The sequence below is a fragment of the Anser brachyrhynchus genome (genome assembly GCF_964034855.1).
Source record: "Anser brachyrhynchus genome assembly, chromosome: 4".
Lineage (NCBI taxonomy): Eukaryota > Metazoa > Chordata > Aves > Anseriformes > Anatidae > Anser > Anser brachyrhynchus.
In genome coordinates this window covers 50,072,115-50,094,491 of record NC_137698.1, presented here as the reverse complement: position 1 = coordinate 50,094,491, position 22,377 = coordinate 50,072,115, and the positions used below count along the sequence as shown (strand labels likewise).

The following is a 22,377-nucleotide window of genomic DNA, read 5'->3' as shown; positions in this document are numbered from 1 at the left end:
TCTGTTTGGCAGGAAGGAAGAACTGTGAAGCTTCATTATTATTCTGTAGAAAGGCTTTTAAATGCGTAGAAGCAGCCTGGGAGTGCTCAGTTGAGGAATGGGCCCTCTTATATGACAAGCTGCACTTTGTACTTTGCTGTACAAATAAATTTCTTTTGATTTCTGATGTTTGGGAGTGGAAAATATTTTCTTGTTTGATAAATCAAACTTTTTGTTTCCAAAACAACCATTCAAATAATAGACTAAATATATTCGCTCACTAAAGGGATAGTTTCAAGAAAAGAAGATTAAAATTCTTGGAAAATCGGCAAGGCAGCTACAAGTGTCAGGTGATTGTATGGCCTTATGTAAGTGCAGTGTTTGGTGTCTAGCCAAATATTTCTAAAACTTATAGGGAACTTCTGTTCACATTCAGGCCAGCATAAATATTGAAAGCACTTCAAAAAATCAGAGATCAGTGTTGGTCTCACTTTAGAGCTTCTTTTGGAAAAGAAAAAAGATCTGTATCAAATTTATTTACTGCAGGGAATTCTTATGTGGGATGATATGGTTAAAACAGGGGCTTGCGAGAAATGAGTTTTATTCCTGCCTTTCCTGTAGGCCTTTTATATCGTAAGGGACAAGCCAGTTTTGTGGCTCAGTTTGTCTTAACCATAACAAGTATATTGTGGTTATGTATGTTTGATATACAATACAGCATTGGAAGGGTGGTTAGTAGGTACATCTTGTATTTGCTGCACAGCTTGGAGATGTAGTGTATTAAAATAATTTTGTTTGCAAGTATCTCTGTTTTATGGAGAAAATCTCTTGGTGGAACTAACTGGGAAAAAGTCTCTGTAAATGTTTCTTTGTTTTTTTTTTTTTTTTAATTTCTCCAGTGCCACTTTTTAAGTGAATTTATCTTAAATAGGACATTTATTTGTATGGTGTGGTAGATTTTTTTTTTAATGAGTAATAATCTCTCAAAGACTGTTTTTCTTCCAAGGTAGTATCTGAAATGAAAACTACATTCCATAATATTATTCTTGCTCATCCATTCTTTCTTACCTCCTGCTTGTTGTTGTTTTTTTCCAGTTTATATCACATTTCTTTTTCATTTCAGGTTTGAAACTTTAAACTTGGTGAGATACATAACACTATTGAATTAATCTCTTTGACTCATGCAAATCTTCAGGTATTTAGAATTAGAAAAGCAAGATAATACGTTAGTAGAACATTGCTTGAAGTGCTGAAGAAACTTGGCTAAATGTGGTGAGTACTAATTAGGTGGAATTTTTCAGTCTGTCAGTCTTACAGATTCTTCTGATCACATACTGAACATACACAAAATAAGAGACTGGATATAGTGAATTCAAGAATTGCTTTCAGAATGATCCTTGTTTCAAAAGAGATTCGTGAACTGATGTTCAAACAGAAGCATAAGATGTTTCCAGATGACAGTAGATTGAAAGATGTCACAGAGGTCTCAGGAAAGGAAGTCAGAGTAGGTGAGAATAGATTTGGAAATGTGTTAGCCTTAACTCAAAGTAAAAATTTGGACATCAGAGAAGTACTGGAATGCCTGCTAAGCTTCATTCACTGTCCTCACTAGGCTTTTAGCACTGTAGTTGCCCACTAGGCAGCATCAGGTGAATCACCATGAAAAACAAGCAAGACAGCTCTTCTTGAAGGAAAGAATACAGAATATGAACCCTTGCCGAGACAATCCAAAGCCATCTGTACATTTTTCTGATGAATGGTGTTATCATATTTTTTTTATGTCAAATGAGTAAGCTATTTTCACCACGTCTACTCATGTCTACTCCAGCGCATATTATATGGAAACTACTAAGCACAAATTTCAGGGTGATCTCTGCAATGTTAATTCATTCTGCCTGTTGGAAACCTATCCAGCAAGTTATGATTAGAGAGCTGATGCCGAAAGAAGTATAGGTCTTTGATGAAAGTCTGGGTCATCAAAACCCCACAGCTTTCCAGGAGCTTATAAAATGCAACTCTGTCCATCCCTGCCAAATTAGTAAGTATGTATTAGCAACCAGTATATCAATTACACGGAGATGTACAAGCTGAAAATGTATAATTAAAAAAAAAAAAAAGAATGATGGCAAGTAGAAGAATGTTATGCAGGAGCATTTCAGAGAAGAATTTGAAGAGAATAAAGAGAAGAATTAAGATGTTGAGGTATATCCCTAGTGTTTTATGAAAACCTTACAGTACATCTAACCTGCTTTCAGTAAGGGAAATAACCTTATTTGTGTTGTGTTTAAATAATATGAATATGTATTCTATACTTGTAAGAAATCTTATATAATCTATAAAACATAAACATACTTTATCATAATAAAATAGTTATCATAGTTAAGCTATCCCTCAAAGAAGGCAAAGTAAATTAGCAAAGCTATTTTATCTAATTTAATATTAGCTTTGCTCATATGGGTAAAGCCTAGAGCTAGGTATTCTCAAAAAGCATTTGCTACCTCAGATGTAGCAGCTTGTAAGTTTTGGCTCACTGAGTGAGCTCCTTTGTGCAATGGCTTCCCATATAAAAAAGCCTATTCACAAATTTCCCTAAGGGCTGTAGAAAGCTAGAATGCATTATCCAGAAGTCCAAAGCCTCTGTGCAAAGGTACACTTTCTGGCCATTCTTGCTTATGCCTTGATAATGTGGTTTCAGTGGAATAATTTTAGTACTAGACCAATGGCTGTCAGAGAAGCTCTGTGGAAAGAGAATAATCACAGAAAAACTTCAGTTTTTCATGTCAAATAAATGAAAGCTGTTTATGGCAACAAAATATATATACAGTCACAGTTCACATTATAAGATGAGTACATGGTGGAAACAAAGTGAGATGTTTGGAAAGAGTCCTTCCTGATTTTTGTGCTGTTTAGCTGTTTCTTGCTGCTTTAGCACGTACTAAATGCTTTCAAAACCAGAAGATATCAAATGGCATTAGCATATTCCCTCTTCATAACACTGGTAAGAGCAACATTAAACAATTCTGCCTTTACAAAGTAATAAAAGTAAGATTTACCATGAAGAATACCTGTGTTTCAAAATGTATTTAAATTATATCACATATTACATAGAATGGTCCTGATAAAAAGACCGATGAGTACCAGAGTTATTTCTGGCTTTAATAATTTTTGGATCATAAATCTCCCTATCTCAAAATATCTGAGGCACATTCCTTCAAATAAGAAATCTCCCTGTTCAACTCATACATTATTTGCTGTGAAGACTCCCATCGTACAGCTTTCAGCAATAGTGCAAAAGGACTTTCTGGAATTGTGTTGGTGTGACCTCAGTCTTTGAAGACATAGCTAGGACTTTGGTTATGCTTGTATCATATCAGTACATACTGGAAATTCTTGACTAAATTTTACACTTCATATTCATCTTGCATTTTGTATGTACCTTTCATCTCAAAATATACTTAGTAAATAATTTTTGAAGCACAGGAGGTTTTTTGCCCCCGTTCTTGGGTGGAAAACCTGCTCTATGGCCACAGTGTGACTTGTTAGGACAGGAAGAGCAATGTCTAATTGATATTCCAGTGCAGTGCCTTGAGAGGCAAAAAATAAATCTTTACATGAGATTCAATTCTTCGCATTGCAATGGACATCTCTTCCAAAAACTCATTAAAACTTACGGAAATTGTTAGAGCAAGATTTTTTCATATGAAGAATGCTGCTTTCTGAAATAGTATTCTAATAGAAATATCACTCTGACGCTAATTGAGTAGAGGATCAGAGATTACCTCATGAATTACTTATATCCCTTCCTGCCACACCTTTCTTCACATGCTTGGTCCTTTAGTTGGGTACACAGTCAACTAATGAAGTCTGGGAAAAATAAGTAAGAAAATAAGGAGATTACAAGTTGTAAAGTTAAAATGTATAAAAAGTTTGAACAATTTGAAATTTAATCACATTTACAACAAATAAAGCTAGCAGGCTTTTATTATTTCAGACTCATAATGCAGTGATTTGTGTCTTGGGGTGGAGGAACTTTTTACAAATATTTCCTGATACTATCTGTCAAACTGTTGAATGATTTACTGAGTGGTTTCAGGGCTTGACTTTTGTACAGTTATTTAGTATTATTATGTCACTTTTTCAGCTGGAATTACCAAGAAAATTATTTCTCTTGGTATTTTTTTTGGAATCAGTAATCTTTTTATTTTTCTTTTCTTTTCTTTCTTTCTTTTTCTTTCTTTTTCTCTGTCCTTTTCTCTTTGTCTTTTTCTTTTCCTGATAACATTTGAATTCCATCCTGGTTATATAAATGCTTTATTTATTTATTTATTTAAGATCTTTAATCATTTTGACATCATCACAGTCTTTCACAGGAACAGCTATATTGTCAGTAGCAGTACTGTCTCAGTGTCATTCTTTGCCCTGTTAATGACAATGGCTCTGCCTTGCCAAAGGGGAACTACCTTTTTCTTTCAAATTGCCTAATTAAAAAATAATAATAAAATGAAATAAAATAAAATAAAAAAGTAAGATAAACTGGGAACAATTTGTTCAAATCCTGAAGTTTCTGTTTCCATTCCAAAGCTGAACAAATAATTGTGTGCTCTTTTCTTCCAGCTACATCAGGTGGTCTTGCAGACATAGTACTTGTCCAACAAACCGTACCTTATTTACCTGTCAAGTGATTTGTGTTCACCAATGCTGTGGCATAACTAAAATATGGCTGAAAAAACGTGACTAAAAGAGCTAGTGGTTGCATAAGAGCCGGTTAGAATTCTCTGTTAAACTTGGAAGATGAGTGGGAGTTAGTATCTAGTAACTCTCTGCTATACAGTCATGGGGGACAGATGCCCCTTTTCAGGCCCAGCATCTCTACCAGTGCAAGGCACTGAGTTGGAGTTCAGCTTTTGAGTTTTAAATGTACCAGGATGAGGGTTGCAGTTTCCTTGAGAAACATCCCTTAGCCAAAGTCCAAAAACATATGAAAATAAATGTTTTTTCAGACTAAGAATTATTAATCTTATTTTTACTGAATTCTTCTTGTTATTTTCCTGCCTACAATTCTAAATGTTTTCTCTGCAAACATTTATGACCCTGCTAGTTGCTCAGACAGTTGCATTCTGACAGTATATTTGATGTCCAAAAAGGTCAAAGGAAAAAGCATATTTCATTAGTATTCTGGTTTCACAAGTCATTTTCTGAAGTAATTTTGGTGAAAAAAATTTCAAACCAGAACCTTCTTGTGAGGCATCAAAAGCATCAATAAGAATTTATATTTGTAGTTTGTAACTTCTCCTGTCTACTGCTTTGTTGACTCAGAGTAGCTTTCAGAATTGGAGAACTGGATCTCAGCCATCATACTTACGTAAGAAAATAAAAAAAAAAAAGCAATTTGTTGATTTTCATTCCTCTGACAGCCTAGATTATTCTAACGATAACCTTTGTAACCTTTTATTGAAAAGTGCTACACCGAAGAAAGTCTACTTGTTAATGAAGCTTAGTTTACTTGTACTGGAAATTTAAAAAGCAGCTGACTGCTTCTCAAGCCTGAATTGTGTTACAACACGGACAAAATTGATATACAGAAGTAAAAGAAAACAGAACAAATACATAAATAAGAAATCCTGAAACTCAGATTAATTAAATCGTGATACATGGTAACTTTGTTAATTCATCAGGAAAGAATGTTATTCTTTTTTAACTTCATGAGCACATGAGCCTGTTTCTCACATGCCTCTATAAATAAGTGTCTTTCCAGATGTTTTCTCTTTGTTGAAAATACTTTCGCTCCCCTCAGGGCATGCTACCCTACTAAATTAAACTGAATTTCCCTGCTTATTACAGAAAACACTTAGACTGCTGTGGGAGGCATACCGCATAGCAGGCATAACTTTTTAATATCAATTTTAAGAACTATTCACTTTTTATTTCAGTAGATCAGTGATGCTCTGTCTGATTAATCAAAAATGATCAGATAATTTAATTGGTAGTGATGTCTCTGTTAGTACCATAAGTTCCACTGACAGCTAAATGGTCTGGGTCTCTGAGGACAGTTTCATTATTATTCTATTTAATTATTAATTATTTGCCCAGCTTATCCATACTTCCTATATCTGCAACTCCCATTTCTTTCATCTTGTGGTTCAGATTTACAATTCTTTGCTAATTTCAGATGTCATGTTGTCAACATTATCTCAGTCCATCTGTTAAAAACTGGACAATGTCTTCAACAGACAGAACAAATACAATCACAAAACTATTTCTGAAGAGGCTCTGTAAAGCTCTAAAGAGAGAACGGTGTATGAAATATAAGGAGTTACTGTGTAATTTAGAAAAAATCTCAATGACAATAAACTCTGATATACTTCCACATATAAAGCATATTTTAACCTGAGAGAATTCATTATTACTGTTTTTTATGGTGAAATACTGTGGTCACTTGGAAACTTAATAATTAGCAAAGAGTAATAACAGTTTTCATTTGGATGACCTGTTTGGTATGTGTGGAATTATTAGTAGTAAAATTTAGCTATGTTTAAGTTTAAATGTTCAAATCTGGGTCTGCTGACTACATTCATACCTGGAGAGTTAAATACTACAAACTTAAAATGTCTTTGCTATCCAGTTGGCCTGTACTGATGCTTGTGAAGTTAAGTAACTGTCACATCCTTTAAGTACAACTATCTTGCCTTGGCATAAGAAACATTCAACACATTTTGCATACACTATAAATTACTTTGGGCTCTTTCTAAAGAAATATGCTTTGGCAGAGTTTCCAAGATACACGCTTCCCTTATTAGTAGAACAGCTGAGGGAAATTAGGTACAAAACCACAAGATGTTATAAAGAGCTGTAAATACAGCTCTATATTTTATGATAGTGCCTGTGAAATCCTTTCTCAGGTGATACAGAGTGGACATGATGCAAGAACACATTAAAAAGCGGCAAAGGTCCTATAGAACCATAACAGGAGTCCTTTCCGGGCATTCCCTTGTGTAGCGGCCAAGGATGTAGCTGCCTTTTGCAAAGAGCTGACCTAAAGTGCTGTGTTGTCATAGGGCATTCAGCTCCAGTATATGGTCTTAGTTTGAATCAGTCACCAACCGAGGGAAAGGAAGGGATGTTGGGCATATATTTAGTTGTGATAAATTATTAGTGTTCATGCGACACTGACATCCATCAGATACTTTGAAGGAATGCAATGCAGTGGTTCTGCTGTGAGGATATGTTTTGGTCAGCAAGTTTGCAGGTGACACCAAGCTGAATGGTGCACAAGGAAGGGAAGCCATCCAAAGGGACCTGGCCAAGCTTGAGAAATGGGCCCATGTGAACCTAATGAGGTTCAACAAGTCTAAGTGCAAGGTGCTGCACCTGGGTCGGGGCAACCCTGGACATGAGCATGATTCTATGTTAGATGAACCTGTGCTAATGCTGAGCGTGATTTGCACCATTTTAATCATGCCACTGAAGTATCCTGTAGGTAAGCCACGTTACAACCTTACTGCTGTGGGCTGTGACTTGAACATTTTTCACATGTGAAAGAGTTTGCTTTCTGTTTCTATAGTAACTAACTGCTGACATTTTCACTAAGTGCTGTGCATAGGCTGAGGGTGTATGACTGTTATTATTATCTGCTTTATAAATTATGCCAGAAGGCAATGTAGTGTATAGTACCTAAATTAGCTTGAAATAAAACAGTTCATGATCTGGAGTGCTCCAGCTGTGGCAGCAGAGATGCTCAAGAGGTTTAATTCACCCCATCAGAAATAAACTTTAGTATATGTAGAGAGATCATTGTGTGTTATAATTTAACTTTCTTGATCTGTTTACAGATAAACTAGAGTGGCTAAGTGGGCTATAATGCCCCCAGATCCCACCACTTCCCTGCATAGTAGACATGCCTTTTAGTTGGTGATCTAGTAACAGCAAGGAGAATTTGTATTCTCTTCAAAACTTGACTTCTAATTAAATTCTACCTTTGATGAACTGTTTCTGTTCAACTCATAAACATTCCTTTACACATTACATATGTAGCACTAAATGTAATGACAGTTACATACAGGGAAGAATTACTCCATGACAGCATCTTATCTTACCTGTGTTTGGAAGGCTGGAGGGCTTATGATTTAAATTCTGTGTCGCACAGAGTTTCTTAATAATGAATCTACAGAAATTGGTTTGGAAGAAAAGCTAAGTGTAAAAAAAAAAATCAGAAAGTAAAATGATATTATATTTCCAAATATCATATTTAAAATCTTGCTGTCACTGTCTAGCTTGTGCCACTATGCCCCTTCCCTACCACCCAGCTATGTGGGCTTAGGGGCTGTTGCAGCTGTTGTTTTCCTTCTCATGATTTCTTTACTACCTCTTCCTTTGGGTCGGGACTAAAACATGAATGAACTCAGAGTAAAAAACGTGGGGGAATGACTGGTACTGTAATCAGTATTTCTCTGATGATATCTTTGCACCTTTTCAAGCGAAAGTAATTATGAAAAAAAATCTGTCTCTCCGTGTTTCTTGTCACTTTCTTGGTCACTATTTTACAACATGTGTTTTGCCATGATAACAGATTTCTTAACAGGCGATATTATGGATTGTGGCATAGCATGTTGTTGTAGAGCACTTTGTGCCTAAGTTAGGTTCCATACAGTTCCTTCTAGCATGTGCTGTGTATGTAGAGAAATGTCATGACCTAAACTATTCTGTTGCCTTGTAAGGAGGAAATAAGACTTCTTGTATTTTGCAATTCTGAAGTCAAAGTGGAATTCATGTTACATGACTTTTTAAATACAGTGGTTTTACAACTGTGGTTGACAGCTTGTTCTGATATTGGCGCTCCATAGCACAAGTTAAATGGGTGTTTCAGAACCAGGGCAGTGTGTTCTGTGTCACGCTGAAAGTGAAAAATGGAACTCCAGACACTGGAAGTTCCTGCCAGACTGTACAGCTTGTATTAAATCATCCATCCCTTATCTTGATACTTTGCTGTAGTGGTGCTTTGCTCTGTTCTGCCCTGTGTAGGGACAGTTAACAAAGATTTGTCCTTGCAAGAGAAGGTAATTAGGCTAAACAGAATCATTCTGATTTATTACTGTAACATAAAGGCATTGTAGAATCTGCTAACAAAGCAGATGGGAGAAGAATCTACAGTTTCTCTAATCCGTTTATGTAATCTTCAGTTTTTCAGCATTATTTTTATGTAAAAAGAGAGCACCTCATCGCCTGTGCATACAATGTGCATGCACGCAACTTTTCCTATGTGCATCATTTAGAATTTTTGAAGTGTCAGGATTCATTTACATCTCTAAATACATTAATTGTGAAATCCCTTCTGACTGTTTGAAATTGACCTACTCCTAAACACCCTCAATTAATGATGGTTGTTGGATAACTTTGTCATCATCATTGGTAAAACAGCAGATGACAAATGATCAGACAAGTATTGCAATATTCTGGCAGCAATTATTTGTTTAATTATTAAGTGAGAATCTAGGGTATGGGCTTGTAGTACATCAGCTGCTTAGCTGTAAAGCCTACTTGTACAGGTAAGCCTCAGTTAGTTTGTACCTCCTTACTGCCTGCAACTTCCTTAAATTCTGTTAAGTATAGGGTGAGAGTTGCATAACATATAACAGCTAGCCTTTTATAAAGTCATACTCTAGATTATGCAGAGATAACATTTTGGAGTTAAGATATCAAGCATTTGTCAAGCATTTTGTCTGTTTTTCAGTCTTGCCAAAACCCAGAGTATCAAAGTCACAGTTCTGGAAGGCTTGGAAAAGAAGCTGGATATGATTTTAAACCCTGCTGCCTTGCTGACAAGGCATAAGCATAAAGCAAATTGGCAAGATAACACATCTGCAAATTAGTGGGTTCTGGCTCCTCCCAAGTTTCAGCACCGTTCCTATCAGACCTGTAAAGCAAGCTGAAAGAATTACCTTCCTCTAGGCACTAGGCAGCAGTTTCCAAGTCGGATTGCTCCACAATGCCTGCAGAAACTTGGTGGGAACAGCAGATTGTATCTTGCCTGGGGATTGTAATCTGCTGCCTAAAAAGATGGTGGTGACAGTCTGTTCCCTATTAAAAATGCAGTAGTGCAGTATACAACTTATATAATCATCCACTGTGAGGACTGTAATACAGCTCTACAAAGTGTGTCCTTACTGATCTCTTTTTCATATAAGCAGGGACAATAGCTCTAGGGTTTATCTGAATACATCTAAAGAATAAACATTCTTTGGCTCATCAAGCTCACTTTTTCATTTACATTTGTACGTCAAATATGCAGGTTGAAAAGAGTCTGTTCTGGCAACTGATCTCCCTTGTACTAGGGATTGTACTGCCTTTCACTTGCAAAATCTATTCCTAGTCTTAATGGATATCAAGATATCCTTCATATTTGTTCCCTCTCATCAGGTATTTGTAAATCCATTGATGAGATCCCCGTGAATCTTCTCCAGGCTGAACAGTCCCAGCTCTCCCAGCCTCTCCTCATACGAGAGATGGTCCAGTCCCCTAATCACCCTCGTTGCCCTGTGCTGGGCTCACTGCATTACATTGATGTCTGCCTTGTACTGGGGAGCCCAGAACTGGATACAGTACTGCAGGTGTGACCTCACTAGTGATGAGAGGAGGGGAAGGATTGCTTCTCTTGACCTGTGGACAGTGCTCCTCATAATGCAGCCCAGTATGAAGCTGACCTTCTTTGCCACAAGAGTGCATTGCTGGTTGATGGTCAGCTTCTTGACCACTTGGACCCCAGGGGTCTTCTCTGCAGAACCACTTTCCACCTGGTTGGCCCCCAGTGTATACTGGTGTATGGGGTTATTCCTCTCCAGGTTCAGGGCTTTGCATTTCCCCTTGTTAAGGTCCCTCTGAAGGGCAGCACAACCACGAAGTGTATCAGCCACTCCTTCCAGTTTGATTTATCTGTGAGCTTGCTGGGCTGCACTCTATCACATCATCTAGGTCATTAATGAAGATGTTAAACAGAATTAGCCCCAGTATCAACCCGTGGGTTACACCACTAGTGACTTGCCTCCAATTGGACTTAGTACTGCTGATCACAACCCTCCACGCCTGGCCATTCCATCAATTTTCAGTCCATCTCACTGTGTAATTATGTAATCTTTACTTTGTCATCTCGTCTATGAGGATGTTACAGGGTGAGCTGTACTAAAGTCGAGGTAAACAGCATCAACTGCTCTCCCCTCATCCAGCAAGTTAGTCATCTCACTGTAGAAGTGTATCAGATTGGTTAAGCAGCACTTCCCCTTCATAAATCCATGCTGATGTTACACATTCCTGGTTAATGCCTATTTATTTATTGTTTTGATGAAAAAATAATGAAATGCTGAAGATTGACACAAAACCAATGGCCTTCCAAAACTTTGTGTAGACTGCATAAAACTTTGTCCATCAAAATCACCTACTTGTCAGGATTGTGGATAGACCAACAAGAATGTGGGAGGCCATTTCTCTTTAGCAGGATATCTGCTTACCAGGAGTGGGTCTGGAGGACATGCTGGTGGTTATGTGTGGGCAGGTGAGATGTTGCCTACCAACCTAATCATGGGAGAGAGAGGAATTGAAAATCTGTCTGAGGATACCTCAAAGCAATGCCTGTTCTAATAGATAATTCTCATTTGCTTGTTAATCAAGGATGACAAAGTCATTACTTCTACTCTGTATTTTTTTCTGTCTTTCCCTCAAATGTCCATCTTCCTTCTCATTTTAGGAGTGAGGAAGTCAGTACCTAGGTAGAAAGGCAACAGGGCAAAATGAGAATATGAGAATTTATAGATAATCCTGTTGCCTTTCATTGTCTTTATCTACTGAATGTACTCAGAGAAGTTGATTAGATGTGGCATATGTAAAATCAGAGGTCTAAGAGGAAAATTAAAGAACACTCTCAAAACCTTAGTGCTCTTGAGACCTAAGACTAGAAAAAAAAAAAAAAGACACTCATTATTAATACCGCACTATCAACAGTGTTGAACAGCCTGATTGCTGCACCTTTCAATTTTTGTTTATTTTTAGTCTTAAAATATTAATTATGATCAAAATTCAGTGTGATAGCCAAGATAGATAAAAAATCAATCTTCACTTCTTGCCATGGCCTGAGAGAATGCTGGTAACAATTCCATTACACTGACTCTTCTGAGAACAAAGTCATCAAACTTCCTAATTCTTTCTTACTGTTCTTGGTTTAGCCTAGGCCACTGACAGTGTTTAAGTCCCTCCTTGCAGTTTATAGTTTGGCCAGTGAATTGGCCCATGTATTTTCAGAACTGGTTCTGAAAGTCCTTTATTGTTGTCATTATCTTTGTCCTGCCTTTTTTTTCAGTTGTTTAAGACTTGGCTCAATACTGCATTGACCCTCGTCCCCGCCCCCCCCCCCCCAACTTTCTTTTTTCTTTTCTTTTTTTAAATTGTAAGCATTTTCCTGTTGTGTGAGGTTAATGTAAGTAATGCATATCATGTCTTCCACGAACAATTATTTCTTACTCTATTTCTTGCAAAGTGTCTACAGTCGGAGGTGGAGAGTTTATCAGCTGTGGTGAGGTTCTTTTTAGACAAATAAATAACTGAGAGCTGAAACCTCATCTGTTGTGAATATGGGTTTTCTCATGTCATGAGTTGCCTATGATTTTGAATGTGGGAGAGTGACTGGTAGTCTGAGGTCAGTCTCTGTGAAATTCAGTGCCTACCAGAAACTGCCTGAAACACGGAGTGTAATTTAACTGCTTTTTCTATTTGTGCTCAGTGCTGCTGTCTTTTAAGAGCGTTGGTGAGGAATATGCTACTGTCCAGCTAGACAATACCCAAAGTTTGTAGTGTGAAGGATCAGCACAAATTGTACTTTTTTTTTTCTTTTAATAAGTTTAATAAGTTCAGAACTAGCATAATATGCAGGCATTGCTTGCTGTTTCAGAAAGCCTAGCTAACTTTGCTTCAACACAGTCCTGAATGTTACAATTTACTGTTGTGACTACTACCATGCTTGCATACAAAATTTAATTTCCCTCTTAAGGAAACTTAGTATGTTTGGTTCACATGGGTAGTTTTTATTCTAGCAGTAGTGGACAGAGTCATTGCTTCATGATGATTGCACAAAAGGTGTTGCTTTAATTTTTCCTCTAGTGCCCACAAATGTAAGAGTAATTTTGGAAACCTCATCCTGGTTTAAAAGCAATCTCTGCTGATACTCACCTTGCACTAGTGCTTAGCATTTTGATTGTTCAACATCCTGCTAAAGCACCCACAGTATGTATGAATCTTTTAGGATATATTGTAGTCTTCCAACTGTAGAACATCCAGATTTCTAATCTCAGATTTGATGGATAGTTTCATTATCTGCTTTGGCTTGGTAGTGTTGGCACTTTTGTTTTTCTTTGGAAAGATTCTTCTCTCACAGCTCTATAATCGATTTTGATTTGTCATCTAAGTTATATTTTCCAAAGTGACATAGTTCTTACAGAACACCCTTCATGACTGAAGTAAAATGCAATGTAAATTTTGAGCTTCTGCTGGGTGCTTACACAAGCAGACTGCAATGTACCTGTTTTTTTACCTGTGTTTCTGGTATGGCAGGTCACTTGCTAAACAAAACCTTTAGCTGTAACTGTCTGTAATACTACGGGGATTATCTTGTTCTTCTATTTCTTTTGTTCGTTAAATGTTATAGCTTCCTTTCTGGATCCGTTTGTGCTTGTGCTCATTAAGGGAGGTGCTGTTTCTAGACATTCGATAATATTTTTCCTCTTGTATCTGAGCATCTTCAGAAGAAGGTGTTTCTTTATACAGTGACTTTGGAGAATCATGTTCCTATCTGTCTCTGGAGTACTAGATCATTTGGGAATTTTCTAATTGCTTATCCCTCAGCCCAATGTGCTGTCTTGTTTGTGTGAATACTTCTTTTCATCATCCCTTAATCACAGTGCAGGATTAGACTGTACAGGGCTGCTCAGGAACTATTTGCTGATTCACCTTTATTTTGCTGTGTGAGTAAGATTATGCCTTCTCAAAAATCACACTGCGGTGTGGCGTGACACTTACTTTTTTATTGAAAAGTAAGGCTTCTGGAATGGATTATGCCCTCTCATGCACATCCCATTAGATACACCAGGGTATTCCTTTGTTTCTTACTGTTGATCTAAACCAGGTGTAATCACTAGGATTTGCTTATCCAGCGTGATTGTCATTCAAGAAAGAGGTTAGCTAATGTGGCCATTTCTGTTGTTGCTGCCTTTAGCCAAAATGGCCACACTCTTTAAGGAACCAGGCTGATGCCTACTGCTGAGTCTGGCTTAACAGCATACCCCTGGTTACTGCTTGTTCTGTCCTTGACTCACTGTAGTGCTTTCCTTTCAGCATTCTGTGCTTTTAGCCTTGCTTTTCTTCTAGTACTGTTTAAATTGTTTGGCTGTTGGGGCTAAGTTGGAGCTCTGGTTTGCCTGTTTTTTTTCTCCCATTCTCTTTTGCCAGAAAGTTTTGTGGATCTCAGGTCCTTATTTGATCTAATTTATAACACCAAATGAAGATGAGACGCACAAGTCCCTGTAGTTAGAATGAATACAAGAGCATTTTTCCACCATTAATCAACTCTAATGTTCACTCTGAGCAGTGCACTATTAACAATTAATGTTTTTAATTTTTCATTTGGAAGCCTGATTGGTAAATTTCTTGGATTAAAATCACACATGATGAAAGAAAGAAAGGCAAAAGTAAGCCCAGTTACCATTTCTGCTCCCATCTGGGAGTTTTGGTCTCCCTCAAAGTGTGATTACCCAATTTATTCAGAATAACTCCAAAGGAACTAGGACTTTGCAAAGACAATATACAGATGGTGGAAAATGTATCTTTTTCACTGATATCACGACAAAGTTAGGAGGCTGTTTGCTCTCCTTTCTTGGAATCTGCCAATCTGCCATGGTCCCTGCTATTTTTATTATTATTTTTTGTCAAGGCAGCCCTGCCTTTGACACTGATAGAGTCAGGATTTTATCCCACATATTTCAGAAAAACATACTCTGCAAGTGCAGGTTGCCTTACTATTTGATTTTTTTCTTTGAAAACCTTTCCATTTAAATGGAAAAACAGATGCATAATTTGTTCAGCTGCTCAACCTTGTCATCAGGAACATGCTCCAGGGATAAGCAGGGCTTAGGAAAGGTCAAGGGGGAGCGTTTGTGCAAGAGCTACTTTTTAATATACTGGTGACGTATCACAGCAAGATTCATTTCAGGCAGGAGCTAAGTGGGAGCTTGATACATCAGCTAATCTTTGACAGTAAGCTCCAATCTAAACTAAGTTGCTCAATCTTTTGAGGTTCAGTAATTTCTAGAACAGTATTTATTGCTTTTTGCAACGTTTGAGTAAATACACTAATAAAGATTTAGTAGAGGAAGTCCGGTATTCATAGTCTTTTTTTAAACCTCATGCAAATTGTAGTTGAACTACAATGTTAACTCTTAGTACCTTGACAGCTGCTTCATAAATATGCTTTCCTTGGCATAAGAACTTAAAATATAACATGTGTCAGTTATGCCTTGCATATTAACTGCTAACAAAGGATGTGACAGAATGGAACCTAGAGCATATCTGAATTAAATTTGGCATTGCTGCAGGAAGAAACCAGTTAATGTCCTTGCATAATGCTTATGTAATAGATTAAATTCTCTGCCTGACGATTCTGGTTGTCTCTGGTGGTATATAAAAAGCTTGCCACCTTGCTAGTACTCAATTAGCTCATTCACCACTAGTAAACTAGTTTTCCAGCTTATAGAAAGAAAGCACTTCCAATCTTCTAATTGGTTTATGCATATAATCTTTTCCACACCCTAACAAGTGCAAAAGTTGACTGGCTAACAGGATCAGAGAATAAAGTGAGGAGGGAAAACAACAACAACAAAAAACAACAAACAAACAAAAAAAAACACAAGAAGAAACATCTAAAGTCAAGCTATATGAACAGCTTGTGTATTAATAGTACCATGTGTTATCCCTTCAGTTCTCTTTGTTCACTTGAGACATCAGGTAAATCTTAATATAGATGAAAAGGGATCATAGTCACCTAATAAAAAAACCTGTTTGATCTTTTTGAGATGTACAGTTGCTTTCAAACTCTCAAACTAGTTTGGTGATGTATATTACATTAACATTCTATGTATGTTCTTTACAATGTTTTTAAGGGATGTAAATAGGCTTTAGTTATTACTTGTTATCAGTTTTTAATAGGAAGCTGAAAAATTTATAAAATGTAAATTAGAAATTTTGTTAAAGATGAAATTCTATCTTCAGAAAGCACATTTAGTGATACCATTGCAAAGTTCAGTTCAGGGTCAGTGAGCAATTATGCTCTGTAGCCTCTTTTATGTCACAGTTGATAGCCCTTTAGGATATTTATCTGTAAAACACACACACACAAAAACAAAACTCAAAAACCGCAAAATGATATTTTTCATAGACCTATTAAGCAGGGTTTCTTGAAACAGACATTCTTCAAGCCTTTAGCTGTGGTCATTGTCAGGACAGGGACAAAGGCAGTGCTGTGACTGTCTTAGTTGTGTGGGTCCTCTCAGGGTGCAAGCTGTGAATGTCAAGAGGCAGAAGCAGTGTATCTGAGAAGAAATATCATCCTGAGATTGGATGTACAACGTTCCAGGCCTCAGCTGCTTCTCCAGCCTTACTTACTAGTTTTATGACAACAACAACAAAAATAGCAATGCCTCTTCTAGGGTTAACAAGGACTATGGTGATTCTCCGCTATAAATTTTGTTACGCAGCCCCTTCCCTGACTTCCCACCCATTAAGTGTCCTACCATTAATAAAGTTTGGCATCCTGAGTAACCTTGTGACTCGTCAATTTGGCATACTCTCTCAATTAATGAGTGTGTCAGACCAGGGCTGGCTGGCTTCTCCACGGTGGAAGGTGAGCCAGAAGCTGAGCATGGCCAGGTAGGTCCACAGTGATGAGGCGGGGCTGCGTGTCAGCATCAGGATGTGACTCTACAGGGCTGATGGCCAGGCGCAGGCATGGCTATGATGCGGCAGGATCCATGGCTCATCTGGGAGACATATGCTTGTGACTCAGCTTAAAAGCATCTTTCATGGGAAAGGGCAGTCAGCCCTGGTGGAGGCCTCCCCACAGTGTGGTCTGGAGGGCCCTGTCCACCATTATGTGGTCATTTATATCCAATATTATGGAAAGGTTAAATATTCTCCTGCAGCGCAAAATGAATCATGAAGATTTCTTTAAGGTCACACACAACTCCATCTGATGCTTCTGCACAAAATATTGCAAACAGGATCGATCCTAAAACACATTCATCTTCCATAATGCTTGTCATAAGGAAGAGGTCAGATGGGATTTTACAAGCCTGTATTCTGCCAAGCATTGTGAAGATCCCTCTAAACTGACAGAAAATTTTTCAGACTGCCAAATCCTCTTGTATTGTCATAGTTTCCTCTTGTACTGTCATACTTAATCTCTATTTATCATAGTTTAGCAGATATTCTGCTTTCATGAATATGTGGTGTAGTTTTTAATTTGAAAAAATGTTAAAATTGTACATTAAATTATATTTAAAGATTAATTGAAATCATTACTAGAAAAAGCAAAGTAAATTTCCAAGTTCATATGATGCAGACAATTCTGCGATGCTGTCATATGGTACAGTAAAGAATGACAAAAACTTTCTGTTTTTTAATTCTACATTATCATATCATTGTCATTTTCAGGCATTTGTTTGGATGGAAGTCAAAATAAAAAGACTGGACTCTCCTTCTTCTAGTATCTATGCCCTGAAGAAAGGGATTGGCACCCCTGAAAATTTTTTTGACACTCCTGAGAAGGAAAGACTTAGAGAGTGCCATATTTATTGTTTGTGACAGACAGAGATTTGTTTGAAATTCTTTGTGGAATTGCAATGAGAAACTTCAAGGGAAGTCCAACATACTGCAGATAGAAACCAATAGAAAATTACGGTTTATTGGATCTTATGACAAGGTGGTTTTCTTCTTAAAAAGTACATATTTTAAAATTTAACTGCTTTCTTAATATTAACCAAGCTAAATAAAATATTTTCTTTGACTGAAGATTTCCTTGTAGCTGTAACAAGCTGCCATCAAACAGGCAAAGAAATCCATGAAATCTTTGCTTGATACTCAGTCTTTTAAATTGCCCCATGATAAAAAGGAGGCTTAGCAGTGAAACATTTCCCTCTGTTCCTGTGCTTCCTCCATATCCTCCCCTCCTTGTTCTACCATACACAAATTCTAGAAAATGTGGTTCAAAACCACTGGATGGGGATGCAAAAGGGTCTATGGCACAGTCCCATGGAGATTTAAAAATCTAATCTCAAATTTCTGTAGGGCTAGCCGTTATTAGATTTGTGGAGAGTAAGATAGGAAAGACCACAGTGAGGATTTTATCTATATGTCCTTCAGTATCGTGTAATTATACAGCTGTGTCCTTTTTTCCCACATTGCTGATAATTCCTTTAAGAAGATAATGCATCTGCCAGTACCAGCATGTACAGCGATTTGTGGATTAACATTTTTGTAGTCATGTTTTTTATCCATAGAAACACATGGATAAAAAAACATAGCTATAGAAACATATTCAAAAATACTTCTTAACCAATATAGTCTGCATTGTCCACACACAAAGCTGTAGCTCACCCAAATAGTTTTGTCGTTTTGATTCCTTTTGATTCCTGAATTTGAACTTCAACGATTTATTTCACATAGATTGTCACATTTCTCTGGCATTTGTGGAAGAATAGTAAAAAATGGTTACCGACACCTATGCCTTGCTCAAGAGCAGAATATTTGGACCAGCAGTGTCTGCTCCATTGCGCATACATTTCCATTTCTTTGTGTATCAGAAACTTAAGGATGAAAGATACCAACTTCCATCCAGATCGTTTTTACCACACCTAAACTTAAGAGGAACTCATTACTGTCTGTCATGAATTTTTGGTTCTTTCCCTCCTTCTCTTTCAGCTGCTAGTGTTAATTAGTTAACTGTCGTCTTAATGAGGTATTTGGAGACCTGTAAGGCCCTGTGCAGACTTGGTGTACTACAGCTAGAGAATCAGATCAAATGGATTACTTTTCCAAAGTAAATAGTTAAACCAATTTTCAGTTTAGCGCATATTTATGGCTTATCTTAGTTAACAGTAATTCTGTAGAGTTGACAGTGGATTAGTTTTCTACTATAACTATGGCAACAAGAATGGAGAAGATGAAAATTTCTTTTTAAGGTGTAATAGGCAAGAGTCTTTTTTTTTTTTTTCCCCCTACTACTAATAACTCTTCAAAAGTCAGAACTATTAGCAATGTGTGATATCTGGAACATTTGGCAGTTTCATTACTATGAAATGTGTACTAGGGGAATCAGAAGATGATTAACAGGGGATGTTAAATGAGTTCGTGATTTGGAGAAATAGTCTACAAAACATTTGGTGAAACTGGTGTAGTGTAATCATAGAGGATGGCTCCTTGTTTTGTATGTGGTTGGAAAACAATGAAAACAATTAAATCAGTGCCAGCTTAAGCTTTTACAGCATGGAAGTAATTATGTTTTGATAGTAATTAGGAATGAAACATTCACAAATTCCATGTTATTTTAATAATAATTACAACAATGTGTATACAGTTCCCACCACATACAATTGAAAGGTCCATCTTCAAAAATAAAATTAGATTCCCACTGAATTGCTTCACTGAGGCTGATGAAACTTGAAGTGCTTTCCTTTATTTTTTCTCAAAATTAAAAGCTGTGTCATTTATCATGGTTCTGACCTCCTCTTTTAGCAACAGTTTTTCTCCTCTGAAATGTACGTTCTGTATGAGCTGGGTCTCCTTCCTTGTGTGCTCTTCTGCCCCATGCACAGATACTCTGGAAGCTCTGGATCTGTTCTCCACCATGGCTGCAGGGGTCTTTTGGCCATCCAGTGATGCCTTGTTCACAGGTTACTCTGTTCAACTAACTGGCATGGAGGAGAAAGCCCAATGCCTAAAGTCAAGGGATCCCACTGTCTTGTAACAGCTATCTTTGAGGATTCCCTGTGCAGTCAGCCTTTGACATCTCATAGCATGAGTGTGACCTTTCCCAGAGCTCAGGGAAAAAGAGGACCCCTGAAGGTTTATCACTCATATCTGGTGCTATGGTGAAACTACTCCTTCTCACCAGGAAATTTTGCCAGAGAGATGATATTGCCACCAGGGCACCATTGCCACCAGGTCCCCAAAACTTCTGCTTTACTGCAGGAATTACAGAAGGGCTAACCAAACAGCGATTAATCTGCTGAGCAGTATCAAGAGTCAAACAATATGGTTCTTTATCCTCATTCAGCGGAAGACGATCAGGGAAGTCCTGTGGGAAACTAACCTTCTGGAGAGAGCAAACTACCTCTTTTTGGCAGCTGAGCTTCTGTTCAGACTGTTTATGGTGTTGAAGGCTAGACAAGTCATCTGTGAGCACCCAACAGTGGGACAGAAGGACATTGTCATCTCCACAGTTTGGTGGAGCAGAGATGAGGGAGGCAAGGGGAGGCTTGCAGGCAGGCTTAGAGGCAGAAGCTAATTTAGCATCCCTGCAGAACTGGTAGTTGAGAAGAAGGTGGGGGATGCAGGTCTCTCACAGAAGATCCCACAGTCACAAGCAGAAGCAATTCTTGTGCCAAAAGTTTCTAGCCTCTTTGCAGTCTCTGGTTTTAGGATTCCTGGAATGAAAGTGTGCAATCTCAGCATGGGATCCTAGGGAACTGAACCTACTTGCTTCAGGATGTACAGTCAGGTGGAGGGCTGGGTCTCCAAACACAGTGTCCAAAGCCTAGCCAAAGCAGGTAGACCTCACTTCCTTTCTTCTCACAGTGTTCCTCCAAATAATGAGTGCAATAAAGCCCAGAACATGCTGCGCTCAACTTGTCTATGCTCTGTACTCCTGTCTTACCTCACTGCATTCACCTAGGTCTGCTGGGGATGGTTAGGTAGTCCTTTTTCAGTGTACCATGCAGGGGGATAGACTAAATAATTTTTTGAAGTCCATGCAAGGGCTACGTGTCTGTTGGCTTGCAGGCCTGGACCATAAAACAGCTGGGACTCTCATCTCTGACAGCCAGTCTCTTTTGATGGGTGAATCCTTCCCTTGCTGCAAAATGGAACACATTTTTGTTAGCACTCTGACGATTTCAAAATCAAAAGTCTGCACCTAACTAATTATTTTCCCTGTCTGTTAGCCTTGTAGCCAATGGTAAATCTGGAAAGGCTCACAGCTTATGCTTGTGGCTAAGCCACGTTTCTGTTTTGAGGATTTTCCTTAAGATCTGGAGTAGCCTCTTTTGACTGGGAAGGCTTGAATAAGAATTAGGGGAATTATTCAAAATGGCGTTTGAGAAGAGGATCGATAGCTAAGACGGGGGGGGATAACCATGCCATATGTGAGTGAGGGAGCTTGGTCCTTGGGCTTTTTTGTTTTGCTGAACTTATCAGTAGGGTGCCTAGCAGTGACTACAGCATATGTTCAGGTAAGTAGCTTACAAATTAAGTTTTTGATATAATTGCTTGATTTTTGGTGTGTTGCAATTAATTTGTATTGCATATATAAGAAAATAGCTTTAATCACATTTGAAAATAAGTTAGTTTTAGATTCAGCAATTCAGATACTTATAGAAAGGCCAGGGCAGGTTTACAGTGCAAAGAAAATGTTCCTCTTAAACTTGCTAGTGATTAAAGGATTACAAATGCCTAGAAATGTATATAAATGACACACATTTCATGTCTGTTTCAGGCTTGTTCTAAATTAAAAGTGTATGTGTATACATGTGTATGCATATAAGCGTTTCCTGGAATTTGAACAAGGAAATGCTTCATTTTGTGCTTTTTATGTACATATACTGAAACTATATATGCTATGTATGTATTTATGTATTTCACTAACACCATTAAATTTTAAATAATGGCTGCTGAATCTACTGAAGCAATAGAAATACTAGAAATTTGTTTGTTGCTCCAGTTTATCTGGAGCCTGCTGTCTCAGAAGGTCTCTCTCCATCTCTTATGGAGTAGTATTGAGTTGTGTATTTTGTTTGCAAGGTAAATAGCAACAGGATCGCTTCCATGCAATTAAAATACCTGTTGTGGAGGTGTGTCTGTTTTTTCTTGTGAGATGTTGCCTTGTAACTGAAAACATGCCTTTGGTGGTGTTACCCAGATTACTGGTGGTGTGTGTTGGTTCCTGTTCATTGCGAGGTTAGTTTTCTTAGTGGAGGAAAAAAATATTGAAGCTTTCAGTTAATCAGCATGCACGATTACGCATCTTACGCGTTTCCTGCTGGAACCGCAGCAAGAGGATAGAATCGTAGAGAAGGAGGGAACTTCATAACGAACCTT

At 37.7% G+C, this 22,377-nt stretch overlaps 1 protein-coding gene and 1 long non-coding RNA gene across 5 annotated transcripts in view; one reads left to right on the top strand and one right to left on the bottom strand.

The window, feature by feature from the left end:
- The window catches only part of TRMT9B (tRNA methyltransferase 9B (putative)), a 117,270-nt gene that overhangs the window by 15,096 nt on the left and 79,797 nt on the right, over positions 1–22,377 (top strand). Inside the window, exon 1 of one of the 4 annotated variants that reach the window (XM_080591603.1) lies at positions 21,190–21,512. The exons of the other annotated variants lie outside the window; for them this stretch is intronic. The gene's annotated coding sequence lies outside the window, so the exon portion shown is untranslated. Of the gene's footprint in view, positions 1–21,189; positions 21,513–22,377 lie in introns of those variants that run through there. 4 annotated transcript variants of the gene reach the window in all.
- On the bottom strand, positions 848–22,374 carry LOC308194955. Its single transcript, XR_013951097.1, has 2 exons — positions 22,309–22,374; positions 848–21,136 (listed from the first exon to the last, which is right to left on the bottom strand). It is a non-coding gene; the product is annotated as an uncharacterized lncRNA (long non-coding RNA).